This window comes from Sus scrofa, chromosome X, assembly GCF_054392235.1.
Source record: "Sus scrofa isolate SSC_HxYL_T2T_F1_AM1 chromosome X, Sscrofa_HxYL_maternal_Yorkshire_Landrace_v2.0, whole genome shotgun sequence".
Classification (NCBI taxonomy): Eukaryota; Metazoa; Chordata; class Mammalia; order Artiodactyla; family Suidae; genus Sus; species Sus scrofa.
The window spans coordinates 103,916,673-103,936,556 of record NC_139401.1 but is presented as its reverse complement, the minus strand read 5'-3'; the positions used below and the strand labels follow the sequence as shown (position 1 = coordinate 103,936,556).

At 34.0% G+C, this 19,884-nt stretch overlaps 1 long non-coding RNA gene across 4 annotated transcripts in view; it reads left to right on the top strand.

Annotated features, from left to right (window-relative positions):
* LOC146394753 (uncharacterized) overlaps positions 1-19,884 on the top strand; it is a 617,916-nt gene that overhangs the window by 357,584 nt on the left and 240,448 nt on the right. Inside the window, exons 3-5 of one of the 4 annotated variants that reach the window (XR_014835546.1) lie at positions 38-192; positions 1,342-1,467; positions 1,883-3,705. The exons of the other annotated variants lie outside the window; for them this stretch is intronic. This is a non-coding gene — a long non-coding RNA (uncharacterized LOC146394753). Of the gene's footprint in view, positions 1-37; positions 193-1,341; positions 1,468-1,882; positions 3,706-19,884 lie in introns of those variants that run through there. 4 annotated transcript variants of the gene reach the window in all.

Below are 19,884 nucleotides of genomic sequence, written 5' to 3'. Positions count from 1 at the left end.
AGTCAAAATGATAGATTACCAGCCCTTTGTACTTTAGGTATGAGACCTACATGAACTGAGGCTGATGGAAAATTCTCCTGAAGGCTCATGAAGCTGTGTAGCATTTGGCAGTGATAAATACATTCAGCTGACAGTAATAGAGACTCATCAACACTTGGATATTGAGTTTCATTCATCTGACACTCATATGAGGTACAGCTTCTAAAACATTTTTTCGTGCACTTGTGTTTCTCTGCCAGTAAAGGAAGAATATGCTGTGTATTTTGGACTATCTTATCAGTAGGTATCTAAAGCCCTCCTGTTTTCCAAAGTTAGGAGTTAGTTGTAGAAGCCTCAGTTCTGATATTCCCTTCCTGCCCCAGTAGCTAATTATGCCTTCTGTTTCTTTGTGTTGCTTCTGCAGTAATCTGGGAAAACCATCCCAGTTATTAGTTAATGTCGATGCAGGCCTTCAGACTTGTAACATTTGAAAAATCAAAGGACATGGAAAAGGAGAGCGCTTTAGTGAAAACCAGGAGAACAGTAAGAGACTATTTATCTTTGCAGAGAAACCTATATCCTAGCCTGTATGTATAAGTAGGGTAGCCTACATTCCTATAGTTGAGAAAGCCTAAGACATAAAATGGGCCATATTTTCCTTAAATGCAATATAGTGAACACAATACTTGCTATGTAATTAGTTTTAAGGATGATAAGGGGCTGATTTTTGTTTAAAATGTTGTCCAATCCTACAACCAGGCTACTTTCCATGGAAGGAATCCTATAAAGATATTTAAGACTATTTCAAATAATATATGAGACTAAAAGAGCCAAATCCAAACAGATAACTGTGAGGAAATTTAGAAATAATTCCAAAGTCTTTTTATCATAAAGCTTATGAATGTGTGGTAAAATAAAAAGGCAGCTATATCTTTTTCAGGCAGTCTGAAGGAATATAGCCAAACAGAGGTTACTGGCAGATGTTTGTCTCCACTCATTAATCTGGACAGAAACAGATTTTAGCAATTGAATTCTGTGTGTGCTTCCCATAATCCTGCAAACACATTTCAAAGTACTGTACTTATATTGTGGTTCCAGGATTGTTGAGGAGAAAATATGCCTGGCATCCTTTGGAGTTGGCATAGCCTATGTTTTTCAAAACAGACTAAATCCCTGGCATCTTTCCTAAGCTTATTAAAGTGTTATATTTGCCTTCCAAGTGTCACTTTTTAACCAGAACACTCTCATGATTTTACCCCTAAGTCTATGACAGCTCTCATGTTTTAAGACAGCCAGAATGTTGTTTTGTACATATAACAAGGGAATAAATGGCCCCTCCATGAATAATTTCCATTTTTGCAGGATGAAGTTATTAAGCAGAAAGCATCATTAGACCTGATGCCATTGTTTTAGAGATGAGAAAAAGAAATAATTTTCAAGGTGACATGCCTGACACTGAACTCCCACAATACTACTCATTAACTTCAGGTGAGAAGCTGAAGAGTTTAAATTCCATTCTAATAAATTAGAAAAGAAGTCTGTTCTAAGTGGATTGTTTTAATGAAGCTCAGTTATGTTACAAGCATATGATAAAAATACAAAATGATGTGATACAATAATTCTCAGCCAAATAAATGAAATATTGGAGTCAAGTCTGTTAGAATGCCCATGTCTGGAGAAAAGGGTTGCAATTATAATAACAATATTCCATATGGTGGAGAGATGGTGTCGGAGAGAGGGAGAAAGTAGGGGACATAACCACATAACTAGGTTGCAGTTGTGGACTGCATTTGATCTACAGGGTATGGACACATGGAATATTGAGGTTCCTTATAATGGAGATTTTCTGTAGACCTGTGTTATTAGCAGTAAGCAGAAAGGTTGAATTTCTCTTTTACATTAGGCAATAAGATAACATCAGCTGCTATCAGAATTACCCTCCACACTCGTCAAAGAGCCCCTGGGAGGTCTCTTGGCTGAGATGAACTATCTTTTTTAGGGAAAAAAATATCCCCTGCACAAAGAAGAAGAAACACATCCCTTTACTGCTTGTTACAACTGTGAAATGAAGTTTTCTTTGAGTGAGATGAGAGGTGGTGCTATTTGTTGCTCTTTTCCATTACCATTTTTCACTATCCTTACACTGTCAAATAATATGAGATATTGATATCTGTTGAAGCCTAAAATGTAACCTCTCTCAAAGCTATCTATCCTTTAACAGGGGACCAAAGAAATAAGAAAAAAAAACTATAACTGTGTCATCTATGCTACTTTTAGGGTCTAGGTAGATCCTCGGACAAGAGATTTACTAACACCCATAAAGTCATCACGTCATACTACTGTCTCTGTCTATGAACAAGACTATTATTCAAACAATGACTAGTCCCACTCTTCTTTAGGCTAAAAATGTGATGGCTCCGATAATGCATGAGGAAAGCTATACCTACAGTAAAGGCACCAATACACTCCCTCCATATATAAAAGGCAAGAATGAAGCATCTTAATGATCTTATATTATCTATTGTATAAAAACCTAGGATGTCAAATCTGGAAAGAATCTTGGGGATCATCTAGCTCAATTACCACATTTTATTACAGATGGATAAGTTGAGACTTAGGGAGGGATTGTACAAGATCACTTTGATGGTGGTAGAACCAGGATTGGATCTCATATCTCCTGATTACTAGGCTGGTAAGATACCTCATATTTTACCAGATGGTTACCCAGTTTCCCTCCCAATGTTGAGGATGATTACCCAAACATGATCTGTAATACAAACTTTGTTTATGGAATTTGTAGTCCTTCTCTTGAAGATAAGAATGCATATTTTAAGACCAAAGAGAACCACATCTTTTCCCTAATGGTTTTCTTCACTATATTTTCATATTCATGAATTATGAGTTCAATAAACCTTGATATTTAGTACTGAAGTGTTTCCCATTATTCATCTATTAATTCAGGGTTTCTTATTTTTTATTTCAAATCACTTTGACCATGAACTCTCAGAAACAACAATATTAAATATAAAAATAGGAAAAAATAAATGCATAATTTGTCACATCCTATCTCAGAAAATGTTAATTTTTGAGTACTTGTTCATAAATTTTTTTTCAATGTACATTATTAGGGTTTAAGCACAAATCTCCTTCAGTGCTATTTGCATTTTATTAAGGACCAAAATTCATTCTCCTAAAATTTGTTAGTTTAATGCATATATTCTCATTGTTATTATGTATACTTCCTCTCTCCTTAGCTAGATTACACTCTTCTCTTAAGTGTAGGGATCACTTCATCAAACCTTTCTTATATTCTTCCCTGCAAGCAACACAGGACATGTCACATAGCCAGTGCTCCATATATAGTTCTAGAAGGAACAGATTTATTACTTCTCTACAAGACAGTGGCTATATAGTTTATTGAAGGACACAGGCTTCTGAAATGGCAATATTGGATAAGGAGATACAAATTCACTAGTATGTGATCTTATAGAAATCATTACCAAGCTGATACTCGGTTCCTTACCTGCAATACTGACAAAAATATCAATGATTCTAAATTTCCTCACAAGCTTATTGATTTTACAAAAATTTATGAAATATCTAGCACATTTCATTCTTTACACAATGGACATAAGCAATAAATGCTCACTCCCTTTTCTCTGTTTTTTTAAATTAAAATCAAATAATTAAATAACCTGGGAAGACCTTAACAGAAAAACAAACAAATAAGCAAATCATGCCACAGAATCACACAGAACAACTTAAATCAAGATAATATTATCTTCACAAAACTAATGGGAAAACTAGGTGAGAATAATATAAGTAAAAATTCCTACAGTGCTTGGTTCAAAGTGAATGCTTAACATGTAATATTTATTGTTGGAGTAGTTTATTCATCTAGTTATTCAACAGTTTATTCAATTAGTTTCTCGCTAATCTGAACTCAATTTTAATACATTCATCGATTCTAAGATAAAATAGAGAAATAATACTGCTTAACTGTATTTATGATATATCCATGCAGTATCTGTAGACCTTGAACATAAAGTATTTATGGGTAGCTTTCAGATTTATTCTCAGCTTACATTAGTGGTCCCCTAGATTGCTGTTCAACAGAGACAAAGGCTACCACTAAACTTACTCCTGAGGGAGAAGGAGGGGCACAGTGCTAGGGCCACAACATAGAGAAAAGGAATACGCCGGGGATGAGAAATCTAAGCCTCTATCTTTCTAACCATTCACAAAAGCAGAGAAAATTCATATCAATTCCAATATCCACATTACCTAGTTTAAAGACTGGCAAAACTTCCCCCATTTTGTTTTCTCTATCAGGTTCTAACTCTGTATGTGTGGGTATTGGAATATTTTAAAGATTATAACAGGCATCACGTTACTTTACCCACAAATACTTCAAAATGCATGATACAAGTAGACTTTTCACTAGAATAAATACCATACCATTATCATAACTCCCAATAACACTAGTTCCACACTATCATCTAATACTCAGTCCATGTTTAAATCTGATTTTCTCAAAATATTTTTACAATTGATTTTCTTCCAATCAGGATTCCAAAATTGTCTATACATTACATTTTTTTGGATATTTCTCTTATGTCTCTTTTATTCTAAAAAAAGTCATTTCATTTTCTTTGGGAATCTGTGCTGTAATGTAAGTACATTTGTGACCCTAATTCAGAGATGTTGCCTGGAACTGGAAAGGCAGAAATCAAGTTAAAATGGCTCATTGTCCATGCTCAGATATGGTGACCATTATACATTTTTGTGAACAGCAACAAACACTAAAAAATAAGTTGACTCCACATCTGAAATGTGAATGTTATTCTTTAAAACAAAAGAACAGAAAAACCAACTAAAAGCAGTAATTTTTGTTACCTAACCTCACTTCTGTGTATCATGGTTGCTTTACTGTTCTACACCATCTTTCAAAAGGCAAGTGATATCCTCTAGAGTCATACAGGATGTGTCACCGAAATGGTTAATGTACTAGTAATAAAAATAATTAAGTTTCTTTCTTTCCTTCAGGACTATCCTCTGGAGAAACTTTGCTAAAGCTTTTATTCTACAGCATGATCCAAAGATCACTCTTCCATAAAAATTTTAGCTTTAAGGCAAATTTTGCTGATAACTCTAAAATGATCTGTACTTTTCACTATTCAACACATTAAAACATTTTTCCTTAACAATTCTTTATTGCTCTTTAGCTTCTAAAGGCTTGGCAATGTCTTGAATGATATTATTAATGTGAATCATGCAATTTGCTGCAAAATGTGCTAATAGTCATTTTAATCACAACTCCCCATAGGGGCAAATTCTCAGAGGTAAGCAAAGTTCACCCCAGAAGAGCAGTTGTTTTTGGACCACTAGTATATCAGTAGAGAAATTGTTGCTAGAATTTACACTTTAAAAATCCACATTTCCTTAGCTTACATAATTTTTCCAATGTATCTTATTCCTAATGAAATATATATTTTAGATTTACTCTCATTCTGACTTTCAAAGTTTTCAAAAATTCCAGAGGTAGAATTTCTGTGAAGCTAATAAAATATAATCTCTTGCTTCTTCACTTGAATGGGCCCCTTTCAAGGCCCTGGAAGGGGCTTACCAATGTACCCAGATAGCTATGCATTTCTGAAGAAAAATGTAAAATTATCATACTTTAACTATATTCAGTTAAGACCACTATATCATTCTGCTCTAATTTTGCCTCATGTCAGATGACATTGGAGGGATCATAGTCATAAGCCTTTTTACAATCTGACTAGAGAGAAGTTGACAAGCTATCTGAAATTGACAAAGATAACATGGAATTAATAATTTGCCAATATGAGGACATTGATGACAAATTTGTTAATGAGTGCCATGAATTCAGAGTGTCTAATATTATTCATTGCTCAAGAAACTATGATGTGTCAAAAAATCTTTGAACTTACATATGAACGAATTTTAATAGTTTAATCAAACTTGACAACACTCCTAAAAGATTATGACATTATTTATAATGAGTTGTGAAGCTGAAAGAAACTACTTTAAACTAGCAATGAGAAAAAATAAATTCTATATATCATACTACATGTAAAAAGCAATCATCTGTGTATTCTTTCCACATTTATATTAACCATTGTCTTATTAAGAGGTAATCAAAAAGAATTAGGCAAAACTTGAATAAAAGTAATGTAGATGTGTTCAAGCCATGATTTAATAAAAATATTATTTTTATAGACTCTTAAAATGTTAGCTTTCTAAAATTTTAAGTTTGTTGAGGTTTCTTTTCTCTTTCTAAATATTTTTGTTCATACCAAATATTGCATTCAAAATTTGATAGCATTTCTCTTAAAGAATGCCCCAAATTATATAAGCTTTAGAACTCACCAAACCTATATATGCCCCCGATATGACCACTCACTATGCACTTCAAATTATCTCCCACTACTTCCTAATATAAACCCTCCACATTAGTCAAGCCAGCTGCCATTCATTAGCTAAGTCTTAACATCCCTCAAACATACCATGTTGAAACCTACTTCTACTTTTTTATTCAGGTTAGCTTGTCAGCCATCCTCAGGGTGCCAAATATGTAAATATTCTTCTTCATTCTGAAAGAGTTAACGCAAGAGCCATCACCTGTAGGAAGTTTTTCTTGATTTGATCGTCCCTCCTTGGATGCAATCAGTCACTCTTTGAATCAACTTTCACTTTATATTAACTTATATAGAGGTTAAGTACTGTAAGTCAGTCCTTCACTAGATTGTGATTGTTCTCTGAATAGGAGGAAGCTCCTTTAGGTGAGTTTCTGCCAGAATGCCTGGTATATTATTTTTCTCACTGTGGGCTTTCAATTGACATTGGTTGAATCAGAAGGTGAGTGTGTAGTGGAGTCCTATTTTTAGAACACAACTGAATTCCACCTCTTTGAAGCTATTTTTCCTGTATCCTCAAGCCCAAACTGATTTCTCACTTTTAACAAATTTCCTTTTGTATTATTATCTTCATCTTGATCCTATAACAGCATCAATTCTTATGTGTTGTTTTTCCATTTGAATTGGGAGTAGAAACCATGACATAGACTTCTTTAGGAGCTCTCCTAGAGCCTTACTATTTAACTGCATTTTAAAACATTTATTTCTCCATTACAAAATATTCTTCTACCTGTTTTCATTTATGATGTAACATTCACAATCACTGCCATTTGCCATAACTTTCCAACACCTGTACACTCATTTGCTTGATATTTTCTCTCAACATACTCATTTAAAATACACACACACACACACACACACACACACACACACACAAACATACAATTAAAAAGGAAACAGCTTAAATAGAAAGTCAGGATTGATAGCCATAGAGAGCAGTTATGATTCCTAACTTCTGTCGAATGCTCTGACTGCAAGCCTACTTCCTATTTATTAAACAGAAAGATTACTAAATGTTAGGAAGATGTAAAAGACTCATTAGCACCAAACTGAGACTTTCTCCTTAACATAATCCATTCATTCATATAATTGATATTTGTTGTCTTTCTCCTATGTGCCTGGATACTCAAGACACCTGGTTTCATTGGGTTCCTACTGGGAGAAGATGGGGAAAAAAGCAATCAGTGCAAATAAGTACACAAGTTAATTTGGGCTAGAACAAAATCATTTAAGAAAATAAAATGAAATAATACAAAAGAAATTGTTGAGGGATAAGAGTCAGTTTTGACTGGGTATAAGTTTTTAAAAGATAGCTTTCTCACTGAGTTATTTGTAAAGCCTAGGTCTGTGTATGATCTGAAGTAATTCATGTATACCACCAAGGTACATGTCTTTCATTTTGGCAAACACTAGACCATATTTACATTTTGAAGTACATAGATCTGGATAAAAGTCTCAGCTCTACCACTTGTCAGCTGTGAAATCTTGGCAAGGTTAACTGACCTCTCTAAGCCTCAGTTTCCTTACCAGAAAAATGAGGGCAATCAAAATAAAATAAAAATGAAAATCTTAGGATTTCTGTAAAGATTAAGTAAAAGAAAGGAAATAATATATTTTGCAGAGCACCTGGTATATCATAAGCAAACTTTTGCAAAAGTCCTATGGCAGTTTCAACATTTGGCGACTGTCAGGTCTTTTGGATAAATAAAAGGAGACTTTGGTAATTAGGAATTGGCAAAAACTATACATTTCCTAAATTAGAAGTGGTATGCTTCATTGAAAACAGGTCTTCAACCAAATTCTGTCATGTGTACAATTTTTTTTTTTTTTGGGGCAGTGCCCACAGCATGTGGAACTTCCCAGGCCAGGGATCAAACCCATGCCACAGCAGTGACTGAGCCACAGCAATGGTGATGCCGGATCCTTAACTGTTATGCCACCAGGGAACTCCTGTATATGAACATTCATAAGCAAAAAACATTCATAATTGCATGTAGCTCAGGATAATTCCCACTCTGACAGACATACACACTGACACTTTGCAGCAAAGATTTACTCTGGGCAGATGCTATGATATTCCTACAGTAGGAACAGCCAATATAATAGTATCATCAGGTGGTAGAGTCCTCTATAAAGTAGAGGGGTAATAAATCACTGGGCTTCTAGATACTGAGTTCTGCACAGAGGATTATAGGTTTCTGGGCTTGCCAGATGCTTATACATGGTTCTCATAAGGGTAGCAAGACCTATATCATCTTTTCAACCTTCTCTCTCAAACACCACTAACGAAGTATATTTTTAGCATTTCTTAATTACAAACTCTCTGGTATAGATTTTGATAAAAATATTGGAAATACTAAATAACTGTTTTTGTTTTGTTGATTCCAACTTAAGTTATTTCAAGTGCTAATTAATTGTCCCTAAAGTGAAGTAGTCATAATTTGTATATTTATATCATGTTGTATAAACTGAAGTTTTTAAAGTAAAATATTCCACAATGTAACAGTAATATTAGCTGTTATTTGTAGTATAATAAAAATATAGGTAGAACATTTGTTGTGATAGAAATAGTTTCAAGAAAAATCAATTATTCTATTATTGGATAATTATCTATTCTTCCCATCCTTAATAACTGTGAAAGTAAACAAGGCTTTTAGGAAGAACTGATTAACTCTGGTAACCATTTAACCAGAACATTAGACTACATGAAAGTATAAACACTGTTGGAAAAGTAGGTGTTTAATAAAGCCTTACTTTCGTATACATAAGAATACTGTTTATTGATATTATTATAATGGCTACTAATATTTTAAATGGAAAGAGAAAATGAAAATACTTCTCTTTCACAATTTTCCTCCTAGATTTTTGTGTTTGTAGTAGAAAGAGAAAGGTGTACAATAGAAATATAAAAAGCACCCCAGCTTTGACACTGATTAGCTGTGTAATTATACATAAGTCACAGTATCTGTACTTAAATTTTCTCATCTATAAAGTATGGATCTTCCCTAGCTGGCAGGGATGTTTTGAAAAGAAAACGAAGTTATACATGAGGATATGTATTGATAAAAATTTAAATTACTATAATAATATAGGCTACTATTATTAATGTTTTTGTTAGCTTGATTCCTAATCAGAGAGCATAACAACACAAGAGCCAATGATAATAACATTAGGGACAATAGTCCAATTAGACATCAGTGAATGGCAGAAGATAGAGTACAAAAATATATCAGCATATATAGAAGTCATTCATTTTTCATAAATGCCAAAGTGAAAGAAATTCTTTTTTCTTCAGCTGAGAAGCTGGTGCTATTTATAGACCTGCAATAAGCTATTCACTAGTTTTCCATATCCAACTTTCTAATATTCAAAACACTAGCAGATTCATTTTCTTGATATTTTTGAGTTCTATTTGAGTACACTTTAAGAACCAATCTTGTAGGATTGGTAGCTGTCTACAAGCTATAGTTTCAAAAGCTCAAAATGTTCTTCTTCCTCCAGTTTTACTTCAGCATTCCTGAAACGGCCAAGACCATGTGCATCGACTTCCATAAGTTTTCTTAAGAATATTTTGACTGGATTAGGTATTCATTCCTTCACACTGGAGGAGAAATATAATAGTAACCATATTGTAGGGATTTGTTTAATTGTTAATTTGATGTTAACTATCCAGGAAGCAATGTCCCACAATATTGATGATAATGGAATGAGTGAAAAAAATGTAGAGAAAGCTCTAAAGTGATGTCTTAGTCTAATAAAATGTAGGGGAAGCAGAGGAAGAGAGAGGGACAGCAGGGGACTGCTTGAGAATACCAACATGTGGGATGAAGAAGTGGGGTGAACAGAGGACCAACTTGACATATTTCACCATTTTGCTTGAGGTGAATTTTGAAAACAGAATTCAGCAATCAGCTGAAATGGAAAATTTTCAGTTTGCCTCCATTCTGCAAGTGGGCAGCTTCCTTGAGAGTCCCCAAGCATTTAGAGATAAGGAGGCCATCTCCAAATGAAAAAGCTCTAAAGACAAACTTTACCTCCTTTACAATTCGGCCTCTAGTCAGTCTTGTAAAGATGTATTGCATATAAAATATTAATTAAACCTCATCATGTAATGCTTGTGTGAAGTTAGGTATTTTTCAATTCAATAGCTACCTACTAATGGCTGTGATAAAATCTGTAGGATATACGGTTTAAAAAGAGAGTCCTTAATCTCCAGGAACTCACATATTTTATAAACCTCTTATATAATTGCTCATTTGTAGGCACTTACATCTTCATACTGCAGGATCTGGAGTCAACTCTACCAAGGCAAACTGTACAGGAGACACATCTCTATCACTGAATGAGATTTTGAATTCTGCTGCTGTTAGACAAATACACAGTATCTCTAAACTTCTCTTTTAAACCATATGTGTCCAATTTGTGCTACTGAAAAAGTCCTGGCTTCTGATTATTCATTTGTTCATTGGAACTGAAGACTTGTTTGGATCCTAAATAGTAGAACATATTTGGGGCTTCAAAAAACTTTCCACTTATAGCCAATTACCTGTCTCTACAGTTTCTCCATCTGCCAGAAATCATGCTCAAAATTGAATACACAGCCTATAAACATACAGTGCAAAGATAAATCTCAAACTGACAATCACCACTTTCTGAAGCCTCTTGTTTCCGTGACCTTACACACCAGATCAGATTCCCTTGAACTTGCCAGCAATGTTAAAGCACAACTTAAACCACATTTGACTGAATATTATAATTTAAACCTACTGATTGTCCTCCATCTCAGGAATCAGTCTTTGGTTATGTCAGCAAGCCATCTGTATTTTACTTGTTTACCTATGCTTCTATCACTAGTTTTGAAGTTGGGCCCAACTGGGTAATTGCAGTCACCTTAACAGTCATTTTCCTATTCATAATCACAATATGTACATGAAATTTCTACTATGCCCTATCTTCTCTTACAATCCAAAAGTGTACATTATTTTTATTTTCTTCACATCTTCAAAATAGAAGATTAATTTATAACCACCTGTTATTTTCAAGAAATATCTATAATGAAGGTACTGATATCTTAAAGTGATAAGGAAGGGAGGAAGGTTGCAATTAGGCACATTGAAAAACTCCATATTTTGGCCTATTGGCTTGGATCTCCAAGAATCCTTCAAATGGAACATAAAAATCTACAATTTTCTACTAATGTGAAAATTTCTCTCTTGACGCAAATTATCTGGTATTTTTCAGTTAGAACTAAAAAGCACACTGCTCTGTAACTGTTCAGGGAACACACTAATTATGCTATGCAAGACAACATTAATGCAAAAATAAATTTTTTTACATTAAAAATTTATATTTGTGATTTACCTTAATTTCCACAGCATAGTACATGGCATTGTTTGCTCTTACAATTAAAGAACTTATCTTAAAAGCACTGCCCTAGATGACGGAGGAAAAAATGCTAACACAAGTAGGAACATAAAACATGAAGGTATAAATTGCATTCAAAAGTCAAGTCTAGAAAAAGAGGTTAGAAAACAAATTTCATATTACTCTCTGGGATCTGAATTGAAGTGTTATTATAAGATACTGAAAGTTATTTTCTTGTGTGATACATCAACTGGCGCTGATGGCAGCTCCAAAAATTGAAATCCACCCAGATTTGCAGCATTGTCAGTAGTGTTAGAGTATGTGTATGGTCTCACAAAGTGACTCTGTGGAATGAACAACATATTTGTTTTGGTTATGAGTTTCAATTATATCGGTTTGCTAAACATCACCTCATAGAGCATTAAACAAAGACAGAGAAAGTACATATGGACAAGAATACAAGCTTCTACTTTCATGTGAGATTGTAAAACTATCTATTTTAAAGTCATGTAAAAATTAGGAAAGTTTCACAAGAAAAATATATCTAAATAATTCATATTCTATTTTACACATTTAGTTCTTCTTATAACTATTTGGTAAAATCTAAAGTAAGGATGGTATGTAAAAGTAACATTCAGAGACTGAAATGAGTCTTCTAAGGTAGTAGCCAAGAAAACTTCTGTTTATGGACAAAGATCGTAAAATAACCGAAGTGGAGAAAAGCATATAATTCAAGAAAAAGTGGTATAAATTCATGTTCATAATACCATTCCTTCAGAAAAGGAGACATTCAAATGGTAAAAAAGGATTAAGGTATCATTGAAATTAAGACAATATCTCAACCATATAACACAACTCTGAGTAGTATCATCCAGATATAAAACATTTTGAATGAAATTAAAGAATATGCTAAGAATCAGCTACAGAGAGACAAACATAATTTGTTGGGATTGCGCAGAAGAAAGTATGAAAAAACTCACTTCATTTCTCAAATTGAAGGACAACTAAGAGTGTTTTATTGGCCAGGAAACAAATTGAGGAAATATGATAGTTTCACCTAATGTTAAAATGCAATTAAAGGAGTTCCTGCTGTGGCTCAGTGGTAATGAACCTGACTAGAATCCATGAGAATGTGGGTTCAATCTCTGGCCTTGCTCAGTGGGTTAAGGATCTGGCATTGCCACGAGCTGCCGTGTAGGTCACAGATGTAGCTCAGATCCCGCATTGCTATGGCTGCGGTGTAGGCTAGCAGCTACAGCTCCAATTTGACACCTAGCCTGGGAATTTACATATGCCACAGGTGCAGCGCCCTAAAAAGACACAAAACAAAACAAAACAAAACAAAAACAATGAAAGTAGGAAATTGTCTAATTTTTTATTGGTGAAAACCAGGTTACTAGAAGACAGAGCAAGTACATAACAGATAATGCAATAAAGGACAAATAAGAACCATTAAGAAAAAAAATGGATATTCATAAAATGGGGTTTCAAAAATCTAGATAATTGATATGTATGATGAAAAGAAAAAAAATAGCAACAACAAAATATTCACAAGTATATAAGAAGAAAATCTTTCAGAAAAGACAGAAATCCTGAGTCTGCAAAGAAAAAAGTCTTCACTGTTGCAAGAAAAGTTTATAATGGCAAAAATATACAGAGATATTTCTCATTATTTAACTTTTAAATAGAGAAGGAATGTTATAAACACCCAGTCATTCAATTTGACATTAAGTTATTTGGGGCTACAAATAGAAGAAGAAGTAGTTTAAGTGGTTTAAAATAGGTATTTGAATTTAATTTTTTTTGTTTTTATTTTCCTCACATTAAAAGAAATCTGGAAGTTCCCTCTTGTGGCTCAGTGGGTTTAGAACCTGACATAGTGTCCTTGAGGATGCAGTGTTTCTGTGACTGTGGCGTAGGCCTCAGATGTAGCTCTGGTTTGACCCTTAGGCCTGGGAACTTCCATATGCTTCAAGTACAGCCATAAAAACAAAACAAAGCAAGAAATCTGGAAGAGGCTCTTCTGCAGTTGCTACAGTGGCTCAGTGATATCCACAAAGATCTGGAACATTTGTATCCTTTCACATTACTATCCTCAGCAGGAAGACTTTTGTCCTCAGTTATTTTGTCTCATGCTCGCTTGACCATTGCATCGTTCCTCATCATGTCCTTGCATAGCTACACCCAAAAGCAGGAATAGAAGGTAGATTCTTTTCCCTCATTTGTCTTTCTTATTTATTTGACTAGAGATTTTATTTCAGAAGTACAAGGGATGGAGGAACAATAATATCTGACATTTTATTTATCTGTTTGTTTGTGGCTATACCCCCTGGCATATGGAAGTTCCCAGGCCAGGGACTGAATCTGAACTATAGCTGTGCCCAAGCCACAGCTGTGGCAATACTGAATCCTTTAGCCCACTACACCAGACCAGGATCAAACCCATGTCTTTCCAGAGCCTTGAGCCACTTCAGTTGGATTCCTAACCCACTGTGCCACAGCAGGAACACCAATATTCAACATTTAAAATTAAAGTTCATTTTACTTAATTTTAGTGTTAAATCCATGCTATGCTTCAATAAGAACTATACAGATTCTGTATCTGTGGCTCCAGTGAGACATCTAGTAGTACAAATTAACTTCAGGTTATACAAACTGAACAAAAGTTGAGTGACTGAATGACTCAGAAGTGGGGGAGCATTTCTCTAGGGAAGAGGGAAGGTGAAGAAACAAAGATTTCAACATATATTCTGGCTTTTCCATTAATACTTGCTTCAGAGGGAGAGTAAAAGTAGTCAAGAATGAGTAGCAATAGATTGTTAGACTGTTACCAGAATCATGCTTTTAAACAACATTTCAGCAGAGTTTGAAACACTTTTTTTTTTTTACAGTAAAAGCATTATAAAAGACTCCCCAAAGGACCTATAACCACCTCAAGCTAACACCCAATTAATTTTAAACATTGGTATAAAATTCAATTTAAACACTTAGAAAAAAGGAGAAATGATACCACTTATGCTTCTATAGTGTGATTAACCTCTCTCTTAGATGCCTGCATCACATAGAAGTCTAATGGCTTTTGAATATAATTTCCATTTCTAATGGTGATCTTGCCACATCTGGCAGGAGACAATACAGCAATGCTGAAAAAGCTTCTGTGCAGTCCTGTTAGCACCTTGAAGAACCTAAAACCTGGGAAGAGTAAAATCCATGGAAATTTACTCTTGCCTTGAATAACATTTGAAAACTGTTTTTTTTTTAAATTTTTTGATGGCTCAGCAACATGGATGGATCTAGATATTATTATACTAAGCAGAGTAAGTCAGAATGAGAAAGACAAGTACCATATGATATCACTTATATGTGGAATCTAAAATATGACAGAAATGAACATCTCTACAAGACAGAAACAGACTCAAGGACATATAAAATAGATTTGTGGTTGACAAGGGGAGTGAAAGATTGGGAATCTGAGTTATTAGATGCACACTATTATATTTAGAATGGATAAACAACAAAGCCTTATAGCACAGGAAACTATATTCAATATCCTGTGATAAACCATGATGGTAAAGAATGTGAAAAAGAATACATAAGATTATCTTAGCTATTCTTGGACTTTTTCATTCCCATGTTATTTTCAAATTAGTTTTTCAATATCCATATGCAAAAATAACTTTTATAATCTTAATTAAGATTGCATTGAAACTGTAAATTCATTTTTTTACAAACTGACATTTTTACAATCCAAAAACAAGATTTATGCCTCAATTTATATGTTATATTTAATTTGTCTAATGTTCCATAGTTCTCTGTGCTAATGTTATACACAGTTTTTGTTGAATTTATTTTTAACATTTGATTAGTAAAAGTTGGATTAAATGTTTTCACATTTTTCATGTGTGTTGTTTACATTTTATATTTATATTTGCTCATCCAGTGACATTTGTGAATCATTTAATTCCAGTATTTATTTTATTTGTATATTTTTATATCCTTGCAATGGATTTTTAGTGTTTGTTTTTCTGAAAAAAATTTTTACTCCCCCTTTATTTGTGAAAGATATTTTACTTAATATCTTCCCTAGACTGGCATTTTGTTGTTGTTGGTCATTTTACAAATTTACTTACAATGTCTCTAATTTGGATAGTTTGTGATTAAAAATATGAGATATTATTATTTTTCTCTATATGTAAAGTATCCTTTTTTCCCCTGGCTGCCTTCATGATTTTTCTCTTTACCTTTAGTTTTCAGTAGTTTGATTATCAAGTGTACAGTATGTCTAGGCGTGTTTTTTATTTCACATTCTCTGACTTTGTTGGATGCCTGGATTGGAATCCTTATTTTTAGAAACATACGGCCATTAGCTCTTGAAATATTTATTTGTCCACATTATCTATCATTTATCCTTTCAAGATTCCAGTTGTAGATCTGTTAGATCATTTGCTATTTTCTCATTCTCCAAAAGTTCTTGGATGCTCTAGGGTTTTTTTAATTTCTTTGTTTAGTTGGTTATTGTAACTTTCTCTTCTCTTTCGCCAATTCCTGTTAACCTAACTTTAAGTTCAATTATTTTTTTTTAATTGTGACTAATCTATTAATAAGCATGAAGATATTTTTAATCTCTCATTGCATTTTTTCTTTTAGTATTTTCATTTGATCTTTTTGTATAGTTTCTATTTCTCTGTTAAAATCCTCTATCTATTCATATATATCATCTGTCTTTTCTACTATATTATGAACTGGCAAACTATAGCCAACAACCTGTTTTTAAAGTAAAAATCTTATCAGAACACAGCCGTGCTCTTTTGTTTATGTGTTGTCTATGGCTGCTTTTTTGTGTTACAATGGCAGAATTGAACAGTAGTGACAGAGGTCATATGGCCTGCAGGGCCTAAAATATTTACTCTATGGCCTTTTAAAGAAAAAAAGTTTGCTGACTCTTTTATCTATTTTGTTTGCGGCTAGACCCACAGCATATGGAAGTTCCTGGGCCACGGATTGAAACTGTGCCACAGCAGCAACCTGAACCACTGCAATGACAACACCAGATCCTTAATCTGCCATACCACAAGGGAATTCCACTAACTCTAGAACTAGAGCATTTAATGTATTAATCATAGGTATTTTAGATTCCTGGTCTTTGGTTCCAACATCTTAGTCACATTTACATCTTGTTTTGCTGATTATTTTGTCTTTAATAGTGTGTTTTTTCTTACTTTTTTTTATATTGTTGGTATTTTTGTTGAAGTCCAGACATATTGTGTCAAACAGTAGAGACTGGGAAAAATGTATTTACGCCTTAAAGTGAATGTACCTATTTCTTTTTCAAGACCTTTAGTGGAGTTTGGGTTGTATTACTGTGTACCCTCAGTGTAACCATCTCCGAATTCCTCTAGTGTTACCTTATGCCTAGGATGGGGCTGTTTAGGATTAGAGGTTTTTTTCAATATTTGTTTATAGTTTTCATTTGCACTTGTACCTCAGAGATGGCATCGCTCCTGTTCTTGCTTCTGTAGTAACATAAGATTGCCATTACTAGTTAGTCAACACTTAGGGAGACTGGATTTGGGGTAGGGAATATTTTAGTCCATCCTTAGTCTTAGGTATATGCTATGTCCCATTTTGGAAATGAGTCCTTTCATTGATCCTGTCTCTTCTGTCAGTATCAGGGTGTCTAAAATAATTTGGGCCTAGGATGTTTTCTTGCCACTATAACAAAGGGTAGTTTTTTTTTAAATTTTTTTTTTTTTTTTTGTATTCCATTTTCCAAGACACAATTAGTCTTCACAGGGTTTGGTGCCCTTCCTTTGTTGGCTTAAGTCTTTTGTTCCACAAGGAAGATAGAAGAAAAGATCCATGTAGGGCTTTGTGCCTTTCCTCAACAGCTAATGTTCCATTTCTCCAAGCCCACACCTAGAAATTGAACTAAATTTTAATGTATCCAAATATGAAAAATTTCCCTGTGAGGACAAATCACATTGGAACAGTTAATGGTAGTTTTGCCACAAATAAATTAGTCACTCCTTTGTGAAGAGAAAAGGGGGAGTACAATTAACATTTTTGAATTGTTTAGTATTAATATTATGAAAGCAACATATGAAATGTTTTCAGTTTGAAAGAGCAAACAATAAAAATGAATTTACCTCCTACTCCAGAACTCCAATAGCAGAGGTAACCACCATCAATACGAACACATGCATGAAACACACGCAACTTTTCTGTGCTCATTATGGACACATCACTTTGTACTATATGATAAAATTGGCATTGATTGAGCTATTTGGGCATTCCTGTATTTCAAGAAATTTTGTTTATATTATTACTTTAATATTTTAAAAATATAATTGTATTCTATTCTTCAGGGATGCAAATATTCATATGTTTTAACTCGTCCTAATTAGCTAGCATGTCCAATAGACACTCTAAAAGTCTTTCATTCTTTTTCATTGCATTTTTATCATTTTTCTTACACCAGTTTTCTATGTTCTTAACTGTGTTTTCAGCCATATCTGTTATTGTGTGCTGCTTGTTATCTAGCTTTCATTTTAGTAATACTTTTTAAAAAATTTTTATTATAACTGATTTACAATGTTCTGTCAATTTCTGCTATACAGCAAAGTGACCCAGTCATATATGCATATATATACATATATATATAATTTTTATCACATTATCCTCCATCATGTTCCATCACAAGTGACTAGATATAGTTCTGTGTGCTATATACAGCAGGACTTCATTGCTTATCCCCTCCAAATGCAATAGTTTTCATCTTCTAATCCCAAACTCCCAGTCCATCCCACTCCTTCCCCTTCCCCCTTGGCAACCACAAGTCTGTTCTCCATGTCCATGAGGTTGTTTCTTTCCTATAGATAGGTTCATTTGTGCCAAATATTAGATTCCAGATATGAGTGCTATCATATGATATTTATCTTTCTTTTTCTAACTTATTTCACTTAGTATGAGAGTTTCTAGTTCCATCCATGTTGCTGCAAATGGAATTATTTTGTTCTTTTTACAACTGAGTAGTATTCCATTATGTATATATACCACATCTTCTTAATCCATTCATCTGTCAATTGACATTTTAGTAATACTTCTACTTTCTCTTTCTTCTCCCTTCCTGTTCTCTAGAGATCATAGCTTAAGTCCCTTTGAAAAAAGTCATTTCCTGGGAGTTCCTGCTGTGGTGCAGCAGGTTAAGGAGCCATCTCTGAAGTGGCTCAGGTTACTTCAGAAGCATGAGTATAAACCCTGGTCTGGCCCAGTGGGTTAAAGGATCCAGCACTGCCACAGCTGTAACATAGGTTGTAGCTGTGGCTCAGATATGATCCCTGGCCCCACAACTTCCATATGCTAAAAGTGTGGCAAAAAAAAATTCATTTCCTTTTAGAACCCTTAAGTATTTCCTTTGAGATCATATTTCAAATAAACTGATTTTTTTTCTCCTTCATCCCCCTATGCTCTCACACATAGTCCTTTTCTGTACAGTCCCTTGGGAAAGCAAAGGGCAAAGGATGCTGTTGATTAGGTCCATACAGGTCAGCTTCTCAGGGCACAGAGCAGGTGGAGGATGGTGGAGCATACCTGGGGACAATATCCTGGTATTGGATATTTTCCCCTCTAGCTCCTTGACTCCTATTCTGGTTCCCAATTAGTTTAGAGCTCTCTTGGAAGAAAGATGATGCACTAGTTTCCTACTGCTGCTGTAACAAGTTACTACAAATTTAGGAGCTTAAAACAACACCAATTCATTCTCTCACATTTCTGGCAGTCAGAAGTTTGGAAATCAAGGTGTCAAGGATGCATTCCTCCTGTAAGCTCATGCATACATTTCTAGAGGCCACCTTCAACTGATTTTTTTACTTTGATATAATAAAAAGTTTTTTAAAAAATATATTCCATATTTAAATGTTAGAAATACTATATAATGCAGCAATTCCACTTCTGAGTATACACCCCCTAAAAGTGAAAACAGGCACTCAAAAACATATTGTACAGTCACATTCATAAAAGCATTATTTGCAACAGGCAAAAGGAGGAAGAAAAACAAGTGCCCATCAGTGAATGAACAGATAAGTAAAATATGGTACATACA